This window comes from Psammomys obesus, unplaced genomic scaffold (assembly GCF_907164565.1).
Source record: "Psammomys obesus unplaced genomic scaffold, mPsaObe1.curated_primary_1811, whole genome shotgun sequence".
Lineage (NCBI taxonomy): Eukaryota > Metazoa > Chordata > Mammalia > Rodentia > Muridae > Psammomys > Psammomys obesus.
This window is the reverse complement of record NW_026594428.1, coordinates 18,152,441-18,168,494: the sequence shown is the minus strand read 5'-3', so window position 1 is coordinate 18,168,494 and position 16,054 is coordinate 18,152,441. Positions and strand designations below refer to the sequence as shown.

At 42.6% G+C, this 16,054-nt stretch overlaps 1 protein-coding gene and 1 long non-coding RNA gene across 5 annotated transcripts in view; one reads left to right on the top strand and one right to left on the bottom strand.

Moving 5' to 3' along the window:
* The window catches only part of LOC129685448 (uncharacterized), a 142,590-nt gene extending 132,138 nt beyond the window's left edge, over positions 1-10,452 (top strand). For 2 of the 3 annotated variants that reach the window (XR_008721488.1, XR_008721489.1), the window contains one exon: positions 10,310-10,452. This is a non-coding gene — a long non-coding RNA (uncharacterized LOC129685448). Of the gene's footprint in view, positions 1-4,322; positions 4,345-10,309 lie in introns of those variants that run through there. The other variant, XR_008721491.1, reaches the window with a different exon arrangement.
* Ctnnd2 (catenin delta 2) overlaps positions 1-16,054 on the bottom strand; it is an 894,554-nt gene that overhangs the window by 17,251 nt on the left and 861,249 nt on the right. The gene's annotated exons all lie outside the window — the stretch shown is intronic.

The following is a 16,054-nucleotide window of genomic DNA, read 5'->3' as shown; positions in this document are numbered from 1 at the left end:
TTTTTTTCTTATCAGTTACATTTTATTAACTCTGTATCCCAGCCGTGTCCCGATCCCTCATTCCCTCCCAGTCCCTCCCTTCCTCCCTCATCTCCACCGTGCCCCTTGCCAAGTCCACTGATAGGGGGGACCTCCTCCCCATTCATCTGATCCTGTTTTATCAGGTATCTTCAGGACTGGCTGCAAAGCTCTCCTCTGTGGCCTAACAGGACTGCTCCTCCCTTGGGGGGTGGGGAGGCCAAAGAGCCAGCCATTGAGTTCCTGTTAGAAATAGTCCTTGTTCCCCTCACTATGGGAAACCAATTGGTTACTGAGCTACCACAGGCTACATCTAAGCAGAGGTTCTAGGTTACATTCATACATGGTCCTTGGTTGCATGTCAGTCTCAGAAAAGACCCTGTGCCCAGATATCTTTGGACCTTGTGGAGCTCCTATCCTTTCCTCATCAGACTAACTCCCCTTCTTTCTTATGATTCCCTGTACTCTGCCAAAGGTTTGGTCATGAGTCTTTGCTTTGAAAACACTGCTAGCTAGAGTCTTTCCAATGTGCTCAGTAGACTCCTGTCAATGTTCAATGCGCATCCCATCTGTCTTTCAAAACGAGGATTGATAATCTTACCCCATGTCCGCTCTCTTGATTATCTTTTTTAGGTGTATAGATTTCATCATGTTTATCATATCTTATAGGTCTATATAAGTGAGTATATACTGTGTTTGTCTTTCTCCTTCTGGGATATTTCACACAGGATGATCTTTTCTAGATCCCACCATTTGCCTGAAAATTTCATGATTTCCTCCTTTTTGATTGCTGAGTAGTATTCCATTGTGTAAAAATACCACAATTTCTGTACCCATTCCTCCGTTGATGGACATCTGGGTTGTTTCCAGGTTCTGGCTATTACAAATAAAGCTGCTATAAACATGGTTGAGCAAATATCCCTTTTGTGTACTTGAGCAAACTTTGGGGATATACCTAGCAGTGGTATAGCTGGGTCTTGAGGAAGCACTATTCCTAATTGTCTTAGAAAGCGCCAGATAGATTTCCAGAGTGGTTGTACCAGTTTACAATCCCACCAGCAGTGGAGGAGGGTTCCCCTTTCTCCACAACCTCTCCAGCATGTGTTGTCCCTTGAGTTTTTCATCTTGGCCATTCTGATGGGTGTGAGGTGATATCTCAGGGTCGTTTTGATTTGCATTTCCCTGATGGCTAATGAGGATGAGCATTTCTTTAAGTGTTTCTCTGCCATTCGATATTCCTCTGTCAAGAATTCTCTGTTTAGCTCTGTTCCCCATTTTTTAATTGGATTACTTGGTTTGCTGCTTTTCAGCTTCTTTAGTTCTTTGTATATACTCGATATTAGTCCTCTGTCAGATAAAGGGTTAGTGAAGATTCTTTCCCGATCTGTAGGCAGGCGTTTTGTTTTGATGACAGTTTCCTTTGCTTTACAGAAGCTTTTCAGTTTCATGAGGTCCCATTTATTGATTGTTCCTCTTAGAGCCTGTGCTGTTGGTGTTCTGTTCAGGAAGTTGTCTCCTGTGCCAATGAGTTCTAGGCTGTTCCCCACTTTTTCTTCTAACAGATTTAGAGTATCTGGTTTTATGTTGAGGTCTTTGATCCACTTGGACTTTAGTTTTGTGCAGTGTGATAAATATAGATCTATTTTCATTTGTCTGCATGTGGACATCCAGTTGGACCAGCACCATTTGTTGAAGATGCTGTCTTTTTTCCATTGAATGGTTTTGGCTTCTTTGTCAAAAATCGAGTATTCATAGGTGTGTGGGTTTATTTCTGGGTCTTCTATGCAGTTCCATTGATCCTCCTTTCTGTTTTTATGCCAATACCATGCAGTTTTTATTACTATTGCTCTGTAGTACAACTTGAGATCGGGGATGGAGATACCTCCAGATGATCTGTTGTTGTACAGGATTGTTTTGGAGATTCTGGGTTTTTTGTTTCTCCATATGAAGCTGAGAATCTTTTTTTCAAGGTCTGTAAAGAATTGAGTTGGTATTTTGATGGGGATTGCATTGAATCTGTAGATTGCTTTTGGCAGGATGGCCATTTTCACAATGTTAATCCTACCAATCCATGAGCATGGAAGATCTTTCCATCTTCTGAGATCTTCTTCAATTTCTTTCTTCAGAGACTTGAAGTTTTTCTCAAATAGGTCTTTCACTTGCTTGGTTAGTGTCACCCCAAGGTACTTTATGTGGTTAGTGGCTATTGTGAAGGGTGTTGTTTCCCTAATTTCTTTCTCGGCCCTTTTGTCTTTGGTATACAGGAGGGCTTCTGATTTTTTTGAGTTGATTTTGTATCCTGCCACTTTGCTGAAGGTGTTTATCAACTGGAGGAGTTCTCTGGTTGAATTCTTGGGGTCGCTCATATATACTATCATATCATCTGCGAACAGTGACACTTTGACCTCTTCCTTTCCAATTTGTATCCCCTTGATCTCCTTTAGTTGTCTTATTGCTCTGGCTAGGACTTCAAGTACTATGTTGAAGAGGTAGGGAGAGAGTGGCGGAATGCTTGAATTTCTGTTGAAAGATCTGAGGCTTTGGCCTTTGGATGTTAGACATAGAAGCCATGCTTCGTCCTGTGTTTCTGCTGAAGAATTAGAGGCACTGTTCCTGAAAACAATTATGGCAGAGAAGCAGTTTTGAAAGGAAAGCCAAGACTGCTTTGGGAGCATGTTGGCTTAAAAATGACTGAAAGACATGGATGTGGGATAAAGAATCTGTCAGAATCTGCAAGTCTGACTTTCAAGAGCAAGGTCAGAGGTAAAGCTCTAGAATACAGATAATACCCAAGGTAAGAGAACAGAAAGAACCTGGAGAGTGAATGCAAATTATAAAAGGCAGAAAGCAGAGGCCACACCAGCCGAGGGATGCTCCAAGAGTCAGAGTCAGAACAGCTTCTAAGAAGGCTGAGAGGAACTGAATGGAACATCTGGGAGGAGGCTGAGGCCGGTGTGATGTCGGGCAAGGCAAGGGGAGTGAATGTGAGAGAAGCCCTCATGAGCCACAAGGACAAGCACCTGCACTGTTCTTGGGAAGATGGAAACCAGTGCAATGGGACTGAGATGCTCTGTTTGAGAAGTTTGGTGAAGTCTGTCTCAAGTGGGCTGAGAAGATTATATAAATTAATGAAAGGAAGATTTAGTGTATGGACAGATCTTGGAAAAGTTATAGAATTGAGGGAAGCACCAACATGGGGCTTCAATAGAATGAGGGATGGAGAGACGCTTTAAGGGATAGTCTGGAAGACACTCAGACCTTCTGTGCACTGATTGGAATGACTCAACATCCAAGATAAAGGAGCTGGTGACACAGGGGAGAAGAGAGCATCACAGGGTGATATAGGACTGGAAGAATTCAGTGGACCAAGGGGTTGCTGGCCACAGAGGAAAAGGTGAGGAGAGACAGGCTGTCCAGCCAAGAGATGGGAAAGTGGGGAGATTTGGTGCTGTGACAGTCACAGTCTTCTTGGTTTTGCATGTTTTCTTCACAAAAATGAGAAATGAGGTCATCTTCTGAAAGCAAGTATAGCTTAGACAACAGGAAAAGAAATAGGAATAAGGGGGATGAGAGAGGAGAAGTGGGGGGGCGGTGATCCGTTGTGGACCTCCAAGCATGCATACTACACACACACACATACACACACACACACACACACACACACACACACAAACACCATAACAACAACCCTGGATGGGAGGTGACGTTTTCTCTCTCCCCTCTAATGCAGTGAAACAGGAATCTTGGAATGGCCAAACTTTGATGGCTGTGCACAGGAAAGCCTGGCGGGGACATGAAGATTTCTATTCTGATGGCCCATAGTCACATACTTACAAATGTCATGCAATGTTGTAACGCTAGATGCAGGAGGCCAGGGTGCGGCTGGGCCAGGGTGTTGATGGATCACAGCTCATCACAGGCCGTTATGTTGGCCAATTAGTTACTGTGAAAATAAGCCTGATTGCTCTCCACATCTTTTATTGTTTGAATTTTTGATCATTCTCTTTGTGTTCTAAATAAGCTCAGAAAATGAAGATGTATTTTTTTTTTTTAAGGGGAATGTTATTGCTAACTGAACATGCCTCTGGTCCCACTAGCCATGTGCATATTTGTAATCTAGCTAGCAATAAACTATCATTTGGTTACTTCTTGATGTCACTTATAAAGGCAAAAGTGGTTTACACAAATATACAACTCCAGGGGATACTTTCATTTATCGATAATTTGTCTCTTTGCTCACTTTTTTTTCTTGTTTAAATTTTAACTCATTCTTGGCTGTGTATGTGTGTGTTTGTGTATTATAGTCTATTAACTGCTTAACCAAGGATCCCTTTGTACCATCTGTGTGGCATTAAATAAGAAAGCTCAGGGAAGAAAATGGAGACTGAGGAACAGCCACAGTGACTACGGAAGAGCTGTGAACCCTTCAGACTGCTGATAAGGAACTTTTTAAATGTCCGTGACTCTGCAAACCCTGAGCAGCGACCCAGAAGATGTGCCCTTCAGCTAGAGACCCAGCTAAGCTGTCAAAAATGTGATATGATATCTGGTGCCTCAAATTGGTTTTTATTTTTAACAGATTACACTTAAAAACTGGAGGCTGCTAAATTGCTCTGAGTAGATAGGGATGGAAATTCAAAGAGAAGCCTAAAGTCGCTGAGGTTTAGCCACTAGGAATCACCTGACCTTTTTAATGTCTCCTCCTACTTTCTTTCTACCAGTTCTGGCTTCAGTGACAACATTTCTTATGTGCCTCTCTCACAAGTTATCATCTTCCAAAGTGGTAGCTTTCTACAGTGACATTTCAGGGATTCCCAGGGCAGGGAAACCAGGGCAGGGCTCAACTTCGTGGTCTCAGGTCTTCACCATCAGTCCAGTGTGTAGTCATTCTACGTAGCTTCTGTTGTGAAGCCCCTAAACTTAAAACACGCATCACACATGCACACACAGACACACAGATACACACACACACACACAGACACACACACAGAGACATAGGCACACAGACACACACACACACAGAAACACCCACGTACACACAGATACACACACACACACGTTCACTATATGTGACATATACATGTATGCATGTGTGGAGGACAGAGGTCAAGTTTGAGTGTCTTTCCCTATCACTCTCCACTTTATTTTTGAGTCAGTGTCTCTAAATGATCACAGAGTTCACCTTCTGAGTAGGCTAGATGGGCAGCAAGCCCCCAGTATCCTCCTGTCTCTCTCTTAGTATTGACATATAGGTGTACGTCATGCACCAAGGTTTTTATGTGGGTGATGATAATCTAAACTCATGTCTGCATGCTTGGACAAGGACTTTACCCAAGAGCTGTTTCCTCAACCCCTTCATTTTATAGTTTTGATCATATGGTAAGCATTTCCAGTCAGAATGCTATTAATGGAGAGACCTCCCTGACAGGGTGGGATGCACGGCTGGCTGAGCAGTTTGCAAATTTCTTTAGGATGACATGCTTTTGCTCCATAATTTCTTACAGAAGCTGCAAAGCACTGAACCCACATCAGCATGGAGCCCACTAGGTTTGTTCACAGGCTGAACCAGAGCTGCCGATCAAGGCCCAAACTGCTCTCAATGCCTCTCTCTCCCCTACTTGAAAGGTCTCATATTAAGGAGAGGTGGAGAAGCAGGCTGTGAGGATCAGGCCCTCTCTGCCAGTGTAATCACCCAGAAGCTCTGTTCTAGTTTCTCTTTCCTCCTTTAACCAAGGGCAGTGAAATTCATGAGCATGAGGGCTTAAAGAGCAGCAACACCCTTGACATTCTTTTGCATTGTTCTGAGGAAGGCCCACCCCATGATTCCTTGCAAAACCTTCCTTCTCCTTTTGGTTGATGCTAATGACTCACCCTAGTTGCAAACCACTGGCCAGTAGTTTTTCTGCATAGGTTGAGGTGACAGCTAAGTGGAACACACACACACACACAATTTTAAAGTTTTTTAGTCTAGTGTATCAGGGAATGTCACATAAAGCATTCTCAATGTCGACTTCTATGGGATCAAAAACAGGCACAGTCTCCGGGGTGAGAGATCTCATACCTGAGTATGGAGCCTCACCGACTCCCTGAATCCCTGTTACATGTGCACACCTTCTAGCTGTGCTCAGAGACACAGCACAGCACCTTCCCTTCCACAATCTGTTTGGTACTTGTAGCCTGGTGCTGTCTTGTGCCAGGTAAACAGGAGGCAGGAGATGCAGGTGCATCAAGTCACAGCAGCTAAATGTGTGCTGCCTCCAAGGCTCGGGGAGTCTAGGAATACGTGGCAGTTTCTGTTTCCCACCAACACTGCATGTTTACTGCACATTATAGACTGCAATGATTCTGTCTGTCTTTGAGCTGTGAGCCTTGTAGATTTGAAACCCTGGTGCCGGGCTTAAGGCCTGAGCACAGTGAGGCCTGACATATGCTAACTGCATTTTATGATATAAGATAGCAGCAGTAATTATTGTAAAACAAAGCGCTCATCCATTCCATAGCAATAGTCTGTAGCAACCCACTCATTGCTACAGACGCCATACTCTCTGACTGTATCTAGAGGCTGTTTAGAGTCTTATGGTCTTTTTTTTTTTTTTGGTATTGTTTTAGTGGAAAGCAATCACATGAGAATCTTTCTTTGCTGATGATCCATGATATACACACAGCTGGGCTGCAAAGCAGCACTGGTTCAGCTGAAATAGTTCAGAAGGAAGTCTTCAGCTCCATCAGTGTCCGTGGTAGCTCCTCTAGGCTGCCCACGTTCCAGCGTGGGGTGAATGAACTTGCCTCATTTTTAGCTAATCTTAAGAGCAATTCTGAAGCATCGATCCATCAGCACCTCTGGCCCCTGGACTGATGCCAATTCTGTGCACATCTTTTAGAGCATGTGACCTTGTTCCTTCATCTCTGATGGCTCAGAAAATACAAGCTCCTTCTTAAAGCAAAGATACTCAGCTTTCCCCAGCCACAGACTCTCAGAAGAACTGGGCATAGAGGGATGAGAAGTGTGATCACATCACATTTCTCATTAGATGTGCTCCAGTTTCTCTCAAGGCTGGGTACAGGCATTCATACCCACTAGAAGAGGGTGCCTTGCATTCTGAAGGACTGGTCCCTCAAGGCATTACCTGGTGGGACCCTTCCTAGTTAGGGAACAGTGATGACAGACCCACAGTCCAGAAGACGTGTCGACCATGCCATTTAGAGGGGAGGAGGGCTTACATGAGATGGAATGAGAGCTGCAGTGTGGGGTTGTGCGCAGACTCCCACCTGCCTCACCTCCAGCTGCCACTCAGTCAGTGGAAGGATGTGGTTCAGGCCCCAGAATAGAGTTTACGAGAAGGAGGACGAAAGAGAAATGCCTCAACTGCTAAATGGAAAGTTTGGAGACTTGGTAGTCATGAGAGAGAAAACGGGGCATCGTGGCAAACTCAGTAAACAGGTGAGGGTTAGGAGGGAGCTGGATTTTGAGTTACATGTTCTGTGGCCTCTGACTTCTGCTTCTGGGAGATGAGCTTGGGAGAGCAAGTCAAAGTTGGGTGATTAAAGAGCCATGGCCTGGTTAAGTTCAGTTGACGGCCCTGTTTACAACACTCTGCAAAGCCAGTTTTGGCGTATTGGATATTAGAATTTAAATTCGGCAAACTCTTTTCTTATGACAAATAGACACCCCTGATGGTACAAGCTTCATCAAATAACCGACTTTGACAATAAACATTGCTTACTTACATTGGGGACATCAGCTGAAACCTAACATAAACATTTACCATGTGTGGTCACTGACCCCCTTTTTTTTTTTTCTTTTTAGTTTTTTGTTTTATAAACAGCTTTCAAATTTTCTTCCTCTGATAAGATTTATTTGGCTTCAGAACAATGATTTCTCAGTGGACACCCAGAAACTACTCCGTGTTGAAGCAACATATACAAGTTTTTCGCCTTTGCTGTCCTTGAAGGCTCTACAGCCCATAAAGCCTGTCAATTCTAATTTTCTTTGAGTGACTTGAGATAGAAAGGAATGTGTGTTGCAAATCCTTTGGGCTTTTAGTAACTCAGGCTCATCCATTTATCAGCCTCAGATACTTAGGGCTCGTCACTCACATTCACATTCAAGACTTCTACACTGTGGAACCAATTGTTCAAGTAATAGTCAAACCACGTATCATGGCCAGCTTCTGAAAAGGCCCAAATTGTGCTCATGTATGAAAAATGCTTGTTCAAAGATGTGCTGTTTTCCCAGTCATTTCTAGGTGGAACAAACTCATTAATGTAGTTACTTTAAACTGAGAAAGAAAACATTCTGAATTAGTGGAGTTATCTCCTTATGTCTTTATTTCAATAGAAAGTACCCATGAGCATGAAAACAACGGAAGCAGAATGTTTGGTGCATAGTCAGGGTGATTGAAGACCAAGCCAGATTTTGCATAGCAATGAAACCTTCTGCTGTTCTTTGTTGTAATGATACAAAATTCTCTCTATTTTTAAGGTAAAAATAATTCTCTTTATTTTTTAAGGTAAACTGTTTGTTAAAGATTCATTTAAGCTAATTCCACCAACAATTCTAGAAGCCATTAGCGTTAAATATTTAAACTAAATGTTAGGGGCCAAAGGGGAGTATTTGCAGTTTAATGCAGAAATAAATATTGCTGGACAGACCCTCAGCTTTCATTACTGTGTTCCAGCTCTGTTGCTTCTAAAGAAATTTAACTAGACTGACGTGGGTTTTAAAGGTACAGTATATATAAGAACAGGGCTCTTCTGAAGTACCATCTTTGAAAGCAGATATGTATAAATCCATTTTATGAACTCAATTTAATTCAATCAGGCTAATTCTGAAGACCTACCATCATCAAGCATATTTGACAAGTTGGGAAGAAATGTATATATTTTAGACAAAGAAGGTAAACGGCTGTTACTTGTCTGGATTTAGTTGGTACCAAGAGAAGAAAAACAAAGACTGTAGGAAGCAGAAGAGCCTCTTTTCTGGTGTCGTCTTTGAGACTTTAAGTAAAAAATCTGACTTTCATTTCCTATTTGTGAGTAGGGTGGCAATGAAACGTCTGAGCAAGTATCTATAGAACAGGACATTGAGTCTGTTAGGCATATGCCAAGCAGTGGGGTGGCTGGGTCACAAATGTCTTGCAACAGATGAATGGAGAATCAAAATGTGGCACATATACACAGGGTAATACTCTCCAGCTGTAAAGAAAAGTGATATCATGAGATCTGAATATAAATGGATGGACACAGGAAGAATCATACTCAGTGAGGTAGCCCAGACCCAGGAAGACAAATGCAACATGTTCTCTCTTATCTGCGGTTCCTAGCTCTAAATCCCAAGGTGTAAGTTAAGTATACAGCATGGACTATCTACAGAAACCAGGACAGTATAAAGGGGTTATACTGGGAAAAGGCATTATGAGATGAACAGTAGGATATAGGTGATCTGAAGTGTCAGACAGAATAACTGAGATGAGGCTAAAACCTGGGAGGAGAGAGGGATGTCAGTATAGAAGGTGGAGGGACAAAAAAACACTGATAAAACCTTAACAGATGATATTATTTTATATTTACCTAAAATTATACACGGCACATATGAGTGTATGTGTCTGCATATATGTGTGGAAGTTTCTGTACACATGTATGACTTAATCCACTTGGGCTGATAATATTCCCAAGAACCCTAGATTATCCCAGTATCAGACATAAGAAACCACTTTTTAAGCACTGGTTAGGAAAGTGAAAGTGATTTCCCAAGACAATATAGACTATTGATGTACCCTTGGTTGCCTCTCAGGAGTTTGGGGTGGACCCCCATTGCTGAAGATACCACTTGACATGATAGCCTCTGTCCTGAGGTTTAGTTTCTGTGATTCCAGAAAATACTACTCAGGCTGCCAAGGGGAGGAAGCAATTAAGTAGTCCTATCCAGCTGCAACAACTGTGAACCACAACAATTACCACTGCGGCAAACAGTTCGTCAAGATGCAATAAGCAGCAAGCACGTGTTGGTGGCAACCAAGACCTGTCTAATTTAAATTAACACCTACTAATCATGAGGCGAATCATGCCTTCTACTGGAAATCTAGCCAGCTTCCCAGGGCTAGTGAGGTCACAAACCTTAGAAAAGAGCCTCCTGCTGCAACTTTGCTAGATCAGCAAAATTCCTCACTATATTCTGAATCCTATCCTTTCTATCTACAGAGAAATGTGGCTACCAACTACCAACTCTAGTAAACAAACAAACAAACAAAAAACCCACAAAAAAAACAACAACCCACACCTCTCTTTACAGCTAATAGAGACCATCTCATGAAACCACAACTGGACACAATGCAGAGAGCACTGGACTGTGGGGAGTCCTGCCCCCACAGACACATCTACACCACAGTGTCTGCAACTATGGTTCAAGGAACACTGAGGAACAGAAATATTGTAAGAGCCATAGTTGCAGGAAGTCTGCTGTGAAAGTCTCTCCTGGGAATGGCGGTGTAAACAAGAACCAAACAGTGGCAATATCAACGGATATGTTAATGTGGAGTGAGACGCTTTCTCAGTGTTCCAGTCCTAGGCAAAGGAGGCTTGGCAACTAAAGGAGAATTAGCCTCTCCCGGGGGTGAGCCCACTTACTGGCTGTTCAATGCAAAGTTGTCAGCCTTGAAACCACATACACTTCATTACCAAAAATGGATTCAGCAGATTTACGTGTGTTTGTGTACACACCCAATCACACGCACACACATTTGGAAGAGTAATATAGAAAGTAAGGCTATCGACTTGGGAGTGAGGGGGTAATGGGAAGGATTCGAAGAATGGTACTTGTGAGGAGCCGGAGGGAGGAAAGGGAGCAGGGAAGTGATGCAATTCTATTTCATTAAAAACATTTAAAAGCTGACTTTACTGTTTTTATTAAACTGTGTCCTCTGTGTTCTAATTAATACTATAAAGCTAAATTTGGGATACAACTGAACAAAATTTAGCCCTTCGTGTTTATGGATCTGAACAAAAGGCTTCTGAAACATCACATTGACACTGCAAGTCAGGTGCTTTTCATGCATGCTCATAAGCGACCGGTAAATTGGAATTTCACCTGGGTCCCATCTCCTGCAGAATGTTGCACACAGGGGAAGGACTGTAGACACTGAATATGCCCTGGCAAGCCTGAGTCCACAGGCAGATACATGGTGTTATCACATAGTAGGTGCTCATAAGTATGGCGTGCAGCCCTAGATGAGAAGAGAGAAAATGACAGGCGTGGAGGGACAAGCATTTTGGTACAGCCACAGCAAAAGCCTTCAGTAAGAGCTCTGCAGTGAAACTATTGTTTCCAACCCTAGAGAGCTCTAGAGAGGCATAAAAGGCTTCGCAGAAGAAGTAACAGTGAAGCTGGGGCTATAAATGGCTGGGCATGGAGGGAATGGAGGGAGATTGAAGAGTTAACCTCGTGTAGGCAATACAGACCTTGGGGCAGCCTGCAGAGTAAGAACAAGTAGAAGCAAGACTAGAGAGGCTAAAGAAAAGAGCTGAGGGGAGGTGGACCGAGAAAGTCTCAGAGACAAGGGTGGAAAGTTACCTTTAGAGGAATTGGACTCTGAAGAATATTGGCAAGGGCAAATATGTGATTTGAAGAGTGTGTTCTGAAGATAGTAACGGTGGTGCAATAAAATGAGGAAGGCACTGTACCAAGCAATGAAGGAGGAAGAATAGATTTGGAGATGATACTGAGAGCTAAGTTCTGATGTGAGGACCATGGAAGGAGGCAGTTACCCATGTGGAAACATCACATAGACATTTGCACAGCTAGGCTCTCGTATAGATTTAAAATGCAGGAGTGAGAGCACACAGAGCTGTGGTACCAGTGGTGTCAAATGCCTTCACAGGAGAGCTGATGAAATCAATTACACACATAGGATAGGATGCAAAGGAAAGATTGCCCAGAGAAGATCAGGGACTTTAAAATAGATGATGAAGAAAAGTCTTGCAGGAGAACAGGAAAGCAAGGAAATTAGTGGTCAAAAAACACAAAGGAGAGTGTTTCCCTGAGGAGGAAGTGTCAGGGATTGACCTCCAGAGTTCATTTTCATTTTTTCCTAGACAGGCACCTTGGCAACAGTCCCCAGCATGTCTTGCATACGATGGCTTTTATTCTTTAAGGTTTGGAAATGTTGGGAGTTGAACGCTGGGAATAACATCTGTAAACAAGTGCTCTACCACTTAATTTCCAGTCTCATTTCTTGCTTATAGTTTGAGACAGGATCTTAATCTGTGGCTCAAGCACACAGATACTTCTGCCTCAGCTTCTGGAGTAGCAGAGATTACAGGTCTGTGTTACTGGGCATGGGTGAATGAGATCCTGCTAATGGACAGAGACCTACTCAGTAGAGGAGATGGTATCACCAATGACAGGAATGGCTGTGAGCCTTATACCCTACTGGAGCCACAGGTACAAAGTGTGCATGGGGGGAGAACTGACCCACGCACTCATCCATAAAGTCATCCAAGATGGCTACCCAAGCAGCAAATTAAACCTCTGTGGTGTTGCGTCATTAACCATGAAGATTGGGGTTATAGCTGGGAGTCCTCCTTAGCTCATCCATTCAATTTTGCATTGAGCAATGATTTCATCACAGTGTGAGGACAGCTGCCAGGACCACCTGCAAGGGACAGAAGTATGAAATGGGAAGCTTGGAAGACACAGAGAGCAAACTACAATCTTAACTGGGAAACTTAAGTGTGAGGGGATATCAGTGAGAACATTGGAGCAGGGTGATCAGGAGAGGAGACAAAGACAGTTCAGAGAGAATGTGGATTCACAGAGCAAGAATGAATACAGGAGGCTGATGAAACAGAAAAGAGAGAAACAGACATACCTCCTTCTTTTTCAGAGAAAATGGCTTCAGAATATCAGACCATAAACAAGAGAAATGTATATCTGTTTTGGAATTGAATCCAGAAAAAAATTAAACATAAAGCATTCAAGAGATAAGAAACTGGTTGTGTGGTGAATGAATATGGAGATGGCTGTTTGCTGGGGATGGGAGGGTGGGAGACTGAGGAAATGGGTGTCAGGGGACATACTGGCATGGAAGAGAGCTAACTGGATTCACATATCTCAAACACAGGTTAGTCTATGACTGAGGAAATGGGCTTCAGTGTCTGTCTCAGGAGGTCACAGGTCATGCTACCTCAGTACCTGCAGCAACAAAAAGAAGCAAGAAGATTATGAATTCTTTGACTCTACTTCTTTTGTGGCCACTGATAACATTTTTTTTTCATATTGTTACCCTGTGACAGATCATCTGAAGACTTCTTGGTCTTTCCTAGTGCACAGGTCTCATATAGGACTGAGGAACTGTGGATGTGGGCTAGTGGTTAAAAATAACGCAAGTAGTAACTGCTGTAGCATTTTCACTGAGATGGAAGATGTGGGACAGGGAGCCCATTCTTAGAAAGCCTGAGCATAGAGCAAAAGCATCTCAGCTGTGGGTTCCTGAGAACTTGGGGCTTCAGAGGCTACTGTCCTGAGTGGTGTTAGCAGAGTGATCTACACGCTGAGTGACAGAAATGAAATGACTGCTGCTTTTGCGGCTTATGTTTTAGGTCAAGCCAGTGCATTCCAAAGACTTTACATGATCTCATGATAATAAGTATTTCTTTTTTAAGCAGGACTTCTCAAACTGCATGAGGCTTTTGGGTCTAGTGTGGTTTGCTTGTTGTGGTCTAGCAGAAGTCTAAGGTTAATGGACAATTCTGCATAGCCCAATGAAGAAGTCCAGGCACGAGGGATACACCAACAGATGCTAAAAGCTCAGGGACAGCTAGGTAGCCAAGCAAATGGTATCACTGTCCCCAGGAGAGAAGGAAGCAACTCTGTCTCCTGTGCAGAGTGAAAAAAGCAGATGCAACTCTGTTAGCCAGGCTGGCTTTCCTCACCATAGGCCATATATTTTTTTCTCTATCTAACTAGCTTGGCAGGCATGAGGTGAATGAAATACCTGAAAAGAAGAGGACCATCTAATTTTAGGAACTTAAGGTAGCTGTAACACCACCCAGTCTATCTAGTTTTGCCAGAAGATAAGTGGTTGAGTTTGAGTTGAGTACAACCTGAATTCCTGTATGTATGTGAACTTACATTCAACTTGTCGAGTTTTCTATTGCTTGATCGAGTCTTGCCCCACTGCTCTTTGTCTCAGGAATTTTTGACATAAAGCCAGAGGGGTGAAGCTCAGTGACAGAGTAGAATTACAGAGGAAATGTTTAATTTGGGTGAAGCTGTGTGGGTTTCCGTTCCTTGGGGGTCTATTTGAGTAAGGGCTGTAACTTAGTCACTTCTTGTTCAGCAACTGCCACTTACATCGATTTTCACTTTTGCACAATTGATTTTTGCTACTATTCCCATTTGTGCATTTGTTTTTGGACAGATAGTATATGATGAGTGTCTGAGAATTGTCTCTTAGAGGTCAAGGGACCTCATAAAGAAAGACCTTCTTTGTCAATACAAACAACACCAGGTAAATTCTCAGATTTACAGAGGAGAATATTTCATAGCTGAGTTTAACCTCAGCCTTTTCTTTTGCTACCCTAACTTGACATCAAGTGATTCAGAAAGAAAACACTTGAAGAGCTGCAATTGAGAGCCTTGAGACATAAGTCTTGCCTTGGATATTTGTTTGTTTATATTTTCAGAATATGGCCCGAATCTTTTTGATTTTCTAGTCATTTCTTGGAGAAGATATTTCTTGCATAGTAGAAGGATTAATAAACTCCTGGTGAGCAAGTTCGTTGATGAAAACAATAGCTTTTCAATCTAGGAGTTTAATGGATTTTTATAGAGGACTTACTGTTCTTCCAACACCATCTTAGATACTCAGAGGTCAAATCTATCAATTATTAACATGCTAATACAATGAAGGAGGTATTAAATTAGTCCTTACTACAAAGCTGAAAATTTTGAAGTTTTTGAATTTTGACCTTGCTGTAAATTTTCTTGACTGTATCTCAGAAACAGTGTTCTAACTCACGTGGGAAGCCAGAAGATGAGTATGATGAGCGAATGTTAGATGTGCTCCCGCAGGTCCAGTCTGCATGACCACAGCAGCTGGGTCATGTGTGCAGAGTGCTCAGACAACTCCACCAGGCTGTGTTACCCTGTCAGCCATGGTGACTTGGGCACTGGAGGGAATCAGCAGCATTCCTTTGCCTATCCATAATTACTTATTGATTTCTTGTTTTGTCTGTGCAATAGAAGCAAAGACCAATGATACGGATACAACATTAGGTAGAAAAGGGGACCTGTATTAGAAAGGCTGGGAAGGGCATAGTTATACTCCTACCAAAGTTTATTCTTCATTTGCTGAATGGATGATGCAACCCGAGAGTCTATCCTCCCGGAGGATAAAGGGAAGACCATCTTATTTTAATTATATTTCATTTCTTATATCAAAATTTCCATAGAAAATCCAGTATCACTATTATAACAAATATGAGGTCCCTTAGTTTCCAGCATAGATGGTTTAGCCTCAGAGACAAGAGCTTGTTGTATGAGGTATTGGTTTCACACGAGGAAGGGACATTCCTAAAACAAACCCCCACCTGTCAGGAATATTAGTGGGAAAATAATTAATTCCTCTGACTGCTGATAAGAATCAGATTATGATTTTTATCTATCTTTAATTTGCTAGTCATTTTTGAAAGAATGTGTTAATTCTCATAGGGAGACTGAGTAGTATTTTCTCCAGGGCACTTTTGAGTTTCCTAGACTAAAAGCAATGAGCCTCAGTAGCATCATGTTAAATGCCTGAAAAATCATCTGTTACCCCATGACAGGGACTGACCTGTCTCTTCCACAGTAATCGCACAGAGCTTGTGCTAAGGACACAGAAGAGTGAAGATGTTCATAGTTTTATCTCACTTGCCTTCTCCACTCGGAAGTATTTTCACTTTGGTGTGACCCTTCTTGCCACTACTTCCATCTAGTTTCTGCAACAATAATTATTTCTCAGAAGGCAGAGCAGGGTTGACTGTACTCTGATACCCAAAA